The sequence below is a fragment of the Pan paniscus genome, chromosome 7, assembly GCF_029289425.2.
Source record: "Pan paniscus chromosome 7, NHGRI_mPanPan1-v2.0_pri, whole genome shotgun sequence".
NCBI classification, from domain to species: domain Eukaryota; kingdom Metazoa; phylum Chordata; class Mammalia; order Primates; family Hominidae; genus Pan; species Pan paniscus.
The window spans coordinates 96,037,308-96,043,987 of record NC_073256.2 but is presented as its reverse complement, the minus strand read 5'-3'; the positions used below and the strand labels follow the sequence as shown (position 1 = coordinate 96,043,987).

At 46.3% G+C, this 6,680-nt stretch overlaps 1 pseudogene; it reads right to left on the bottom strand.

Annotated features, from left to right (window-relative positions):
• Positions 1 to 1,042: 1,042 nt before the first annotated feature.
• On the bottom strand, positions 1,043 to 6,455 carry LOC100975194 (small ribosomal subunit protein uS7-like; annotated as a pseudogene).
• Between the last annotated feature and the right edge of the window lie 225 nt (positions 6,456 to 6,680).

Genomic DNA, 6,680 nt, shown 5'->3' with positions numbered 1-6,680 from the left:
TAAGCAACAGTGACAAATAAAATCAATCCTTTTTTTGTTTTGTTTTTTGTTTTAGATGGAATCTCACTCTGTCGCCCAGGCTGGAGTACAGTGGCATGATCTCGGCTCACTGCAACGTCCGCCTCCCGGGTTCAAGCAATTCTCTGCCTCAGCCTCCCGAGTAGCTGGAATTACAGGCACTGCCACCATGCCTGGCTAATTTTTTAATTGTTTTTAGTAGAGACGGGGTTTCATTATCTTGGCCAGGCTGGTCTTGAACTCCTGACTTCATGATCCGCCTGCCTTGGCCTCCCGAAGTGTTGGGATTACAGGCGTGAGCCACCCTGCTGGCCAATCAATCCCATTTTAAAAATGCAATTCATGAGATATTTGCAGAAAAGGGAATTTGACAATATGTTGGAATCTTTCTATAATGGAATTGGAAGAGAAGAGCAATAAATACCATTTGATCAGGCTTAGCCTTTCCTAGTTATTGACCCATAGCTCGATATGGGTCGAACAGGATTCGACCCATAGCTCATCTGAATCCGTTTAACAAGCTCTGTTACAACATGATTACACAGAATCTACAAACACAAACTTCTATTCCTCCAGAGAAAGACATTTTCGGCTGAGTTTTTGATTATGAGGGAACCATCTGCTTCATCTATAATATTCCAGAGCTTTTGTGAATGCATCCTCAGCCTCATGGTTGCTTCTTTTAGCTACGTTTACATTTTATAGAAAGTAACAAGATATTTACCCAGTTGTTTATCTGTAATTCACTCTTCAAGCCCTTTTGGGATAGCAGAAGGAACAGCAGTGACCTGCTCTGCAAAGCCTGCCCCATGACTTGCCACTTTGAAATTTTTCCTGGCCTGCTTTTTAAACCTAAGTCAAACTCTGATGTTATCATAAGAGCCTGGGACGCAAGTTTCAACTTGGCTCCATCTTCAGTCTAGCTACTTTGTGTGTGTGTGTGTGTGTGTGTGGTGGGGGGGGTGAGGGGGGGCGTCCCAAAAGGCAGAAGGCAGACAGGTTTATTGGGCAGCAACCGGGAAAATCAGCGGTTGGACTTGGCCACACACTCAAGCTCGTCCTTCTTCTTGATAGCATAGGAGTTGGAGGAGCCCTTGGCAGCACTGATGAGCTCATCTGCCAGGAACTCAGCAATGGTCTTGATGTTCCGGAAGGCAGCCTCAAGAGCGCCTGTGCACTGCGGCCAGATGGCCTGATTCACACGGCGTAATGGGGACACGGCCACAGCCTGTCGTCTCACGATCCTGGCTCGCCCAGTGAGTGTGGAGTCCTCCCGGGGACCACTGTTGATGATGGCGTTCACCAGGACCTGCAGAGGGTTGTCGCCTGTGAGCAGCTGGATGATCTCGAAGGCGTGCTTGACGATGCGCATGATCATGAGCTTCTTGCGGTTGTTGCGGCCGTGCGTCATCATGGAGTAGGTGAGGCACTCCACGATGGGGCACTGAGCTTTGCGGAAGCGTTTGGCAGCATACCGCTCTGCACTGTGAGGCAGGTACTTGCCATACTTCTCCTTCACTGCAGTGTAATCCTGCAAGGAAGTGCCAGATCTGCACATCATCGGAGCTCCACTTCCCAAAGAGCTCGATACCAGGGTTCTCTGCCACCAGTGGTGCTGCTGTCTCCCACTAGGTCATCCTGAGGGCACAGCCCGAGCATCTCTGTGGCTTGGCATGCACCACATGCCGCCCTGGCACAGACAGGAAGAGCCAGTCTAGCTATTAAAACTTTCAACCATAGGCCGGGCGCGGTGGCTCACGCCTGTAATCCCAGCACTTTGGGAGGCCGAGGCGGGCGGATCACGAGGTCAGGAGATCGAGACCATCCTGGCTAACACGGTGAAACCCCGTCTCTACTAAAAAATACAAAAAATTAGCCGGGCGTGGTAGCGGGCGCCTGTAGTCCCAGCCACTCGGGAGGCTGAGGCAGGAGAATGGCGTGAACCCGGGAGGCGGAGCTTGCAGTGAGCCGAGATCGCGCCACTGCACTCCAGCCTGGGCGACAGAGCGAGACTCCGTCTCAAAAAAAAAAAAAAAAACTTTCAACCATAGTAGTGGTTCAGAACCACCTAAGGAATTTTTGGGAAAATTCAGGTACGTGGGTCTTCCCCAAATTTCGTGAGATACGAGGAGCCATGAGCAGATTAATGTCGTGGAGAAAGTGGGAGAATAGTGATGTGAAGTACAGGATGAGACTGGCCAGTTGGAGAGAGGCCAGTTCATTCATGGCCCCTGGGCAGGTGCAGATATTGATCTTCCATCTGAGAGCAAGGGGAAGCCACCGGAGTCTGGGAGGGAGAGGAAAGACCACTCAGATCTATGCTCGCTTTTCAATTAACCTGGCCACTGTGTGGGGACTTGATTGGAGGGGGACAAAAGTGGATGGGGTAACCTAGTTGGAAAGATTTTGTAATAATCCAGGCAGTTTGGCCTAGGAAAGCGGTGGTAGAGTAAAAGAGGAGTGGACAGATTGGAGAGGCATTTAGAAAGTGAAACCAGTTGAGAGATGTTGGTAATTGATTGGATAAAGATGGGAGGGGAAAAGGAGGTATCAAAAATAATTCTTAGGATTCTGACAAAGGCAGGAATTTAAACATCTGACTAGCCCTTCTTGGGTGATTTCTGGCGCTGGCTGAACTTGCCCCGGGACTTGGATGACAGCCATTCCTGGCAGTGTGTCATGAATCAGTGGTTTACCAGCATGATGTGTCCCAAGGGGGTGGCTGCTCACATCACCACAGCCTGAATCCCCAAGAATAATACAGTCATGGAACACTTCATGCCTCTTATTAGTTAGCAAACACTGTTTACAATTTTTAGGAGGGCATCTTATTTAGAAGCTCAATTACCAAATGATATTTGGAGAAGTTTTATAGAAATAAAATTGACAAGGGCAGGTATTTATTTATAGAAATATTTTGCCAATGCTTAAAAAAATAAAAGCTACTGGCCGGGCGCAGTGGCTCATGCCTGTAATCCCAGCACTTTGGGAGGCCGAGGTGGGCGGATCACGAGGTCAGAAAATCGAGACCATCCCGGCTAACATGGTAAAACCTTGTCTCTACTAAAAATACAAAAAATTAGCCAGACGTGGTGGTGGGTGCCTGTAGTCCCAGCTACTCGGGAGGCTGAGGCAGAAGAATGGCATGAACCCGGGATGCGGAGCTTGCAGTGAGCTGAGATCGTGCCACTGCACTCCAGCCTGGGCAACAGAGCGAAACTCCGTCTCAAAATAAATACATTAATAAATACTACTTAGAAGTGCATCCTGGCTGGGTGCAGTGGCTCACACCTGTAATCCCAGCACTTTGGGAGGCTGAGGCGGGTGGATCACGAGGTCAGGAGTTCAAGACCAGCCTGGCCAAGATGGTGAAATCCCGTCTCTACTAAAAAAATACAAAAGTTAGCCAGGCATGGTGGTGGGCACTTGTAATCTCAACTACTTGGGAGGCTGAGGCAGAGAAATGCTTGAACCTGGAAGGCTGAGATTGCAAGACCCCATCTCAAAAAAAAAAAAAAAAGTTTATCCTAATTCAGTTATTTTACCATATACAGTGTAAATACACATATACAGTGAGTGTAGGTTTATGTGCTAGGGTAAAGTGTGTGTGCATCACAGGCTTTTTTTTTTTTTTTTTTAAATAGAGACAGGGTCTTGCTATGTTGCCCAGGCTGGTCTTGAACTCCTGGCCCCAAGCAATCCTCCCACCTCAGCCTCCCAAAGTGCTGAGATTGCAGGCATGAGCCATGGCACCCAGGCAGGTGCAGGCAATTTTGAGAATCTAATTGCTTTTTCCATGTTTTTCCTTCTTAATCCCTTAAAAGCAACATAATATCACTATGATGTATACAGTTAAGAAAATGGTTCTGGCCACATGCAGTGGCTCAGGCCTGTAATCCCAGCACTTTGGGAGGCCGAGGCAGGCAGATCATCTGAGGTCAGGAGTTTGAAACCAGCCTGACCAACATGGTGAAACCCCGCCTCTGCTAAAAATACAAAAAATTAGCCGGGTGTGGTGGTCCATGCCTATAATCCCAGCTACTTGGGAGGCTGAGGCAAGAGCATCACTTGAACCTGGGAGGTGGAGGTTGCAGTGAGCTGAGATTGCACCACTGTACTCCAGCCTGGGCAACAAGAGTGAAACTCTGCCTCAAAAAAAAAAAAAAAAAGAAAAGAAAAGAAAAGAAAGAAAATGGTTCTATCTTTACAAAATAAGTAGTGCCATTTTTTTCTTTTTTCTTTTTTGAAACTATGAATATAAGTGTGGCTTTTAATGTGTAAATCTACACTCAATGATCAGTTGATCCTACATAGACTGGTACAGGATCTTCACTCATTTACATGACTGATAAAAAAGTTCTGAGAAAAGTCAAGCAGTTCAGCTGGTGATCTCTCAGTAGCAATCAAGTGACAGGTCCAAATTCCAGAGGCTCTCCTCTGAATCACCACTTGGTCTCAGCAGGTGTTGGATAAATGTACATATGCCCTCTCTTCCAAGCCAACACTCCTGAAAAGAATGTTCCTTTTCAGAGGAGGACATTGGAAAGAACTTGACAAAGGATTTGAGTCTTCCATCTATCCTCCTTTTTTTGTTGAAATGGCCTTACCAGTACACTGCTGCTAATGAGGTGGTTTATCTGGTTTTATTGCCCTTAATTTTATTACCTGCCCAATATAATCTTGGCTGGAGCTCACCTGCTTAGAGGCATGGTAAAGCTTTATGTCTAGGAAAGCCCCACCCAAGGAGTGTTTTTGCTTTCTTGGGTGTAGGCTCTAGGCCAGGCCTGCAGGCTGAGGTGCTGGCCCTGCTAACAACCTAATTTAGAAGCTCTAAACCATTCTATAATATTTTCTGGCCCAGGTGGAGGTAGACACAACCCAAAGAACAAAGATTAAATGAATAACCAAAGGAAAGAGGCAAAGATCAAAGATCTGTTTCTCCATCTCCCAAGGTCATGAGAATCTCTACCCCAGGTTTTACTCGCCTTAGCGTCCAACCACTGAGAAGCCTGTGTGTGGGGAGAGACGTCAGTCATTTGGACCCTTAGCTGAGGGCTGAGCTCTAGCTAGAGCCCTTCACAAAAGTGAAGTCAAGCAGTCGGGCTGAGAGTGGTGAGGTAGGAGGAGAAACAAGCAGGTGGGAAATGGAGGAAGTGGGGTTTAGTTTTCAGTGAGGAAGGGCAGAGCGTTCCTTTGTCCTTCATCTGGCACTGGGCCCAATCTTGCTATTTCACTTCTCTGAGGAAATCTCTCTCTCTGCCCCTTGCCCCTCCCCTGCAACCCTAGATCACTGCATTTCTAGGGAGCAGGTTTGTCCCTTGCGACCCCAAGCACTTTCTCACTGCCCACATCCACCAATCATGATCTCAGATGCAGCTGTCACTACCAGTTCAAAAGCCTGATGTTCCCGCACCCACTGCCTTCTAGAACAGTCTTCCTGATACCTTCTGTGTAAATGCCTGTAATAAAACACTTTCGATGCTATGCCTTATGTATCGGCTTGACTCGTGCAGCTCTTTCTCAACTACTCTTGGAAGATGTGCTTTCTCTTCCTTCTTTGCTCCCCCACCCTCACTTTCTGCTGCTGGTTTGACCACAGCTGGCTGCAGGCCAAGAAAATGTGGGTGGGCAGGTGCCAGGCCCTGGCTGCTGGAAGCCGCAGGAGGCCAGGGTGCGGAGTGCGGGGGCTGCAAGGGAAGGAGGGTGTATCCCATAAACTTTCTCCAAAAGTTTGAGAGTATTTTGGTGGTGGTGGTGGTGGTGTTTAATTGTGTGTTGAGAAAATGTAAAAATATTCATTCTGAGTAAGAGCAAGATATGTTCCTCTTGGACTGCTCTCCAATATACATTATTAAGTGAAAATGCTCTGTGATAGTGATTGGCAATGTCTAAGTCTTTGTGCTGTTTGTTTTCTCTTTTCTTTTTTTTTTTTTTTTTAAGTTCAGGGATACATGTGCAGAACGTGCAAGTTTGTTACATAGGTATACATGTGCCATGGTGGTTTGTTGCACCTATCAACTCGTCTTCCAGGTTTTAAGCCCCGCATGCATTAGGTATTTGTCCTAATGCTCTCCCTCCTCTTTCCCCCAACCCTGCGACAGGCCCTGGTATGTGATGTTCCCCTCTTTGTGTCCATGTGTTCTCTTTGTTAAGCTCCCACTTATGAGTGAGAACATGCAGTGTTTGGCTTTCTGTTCCTGTGTTAGTTTGCTGAGAATGATGGTTTCCAGCTTCATCCATGTCACTGCAAAGGACATGAAAGTGCTCTTTGTTTTCTAAGGATATGCATATATATATATATGTATGTATGTGTATATATATGTATATGTACACTTTTATATGCATAAGACTTTTCTAGGAGGAGAAACAGAATTGTTTACAGTGGTTGCCCCTGAAGAATGAGTTGGGTGTGTGCTGTGGGTGGGGGAATTTGTACTTTTTATTGTATATGCTTCCGCACTGTTTATTTTTTACTCTATCATATGTAGTGCCTTTATAATAAACAAGTCTAAAGATTTTAAAAAGAAATATTAGTTTCCTGTCTTTCAGTGATTTACTCAGAATCATTAATAAGGTACTAAGTGGGAGGTGAGGCTGAATAATACAGTATAATTCCATCTTACCTGGTAGGTTAAACAACTTATAATAATACCATTCTGAAT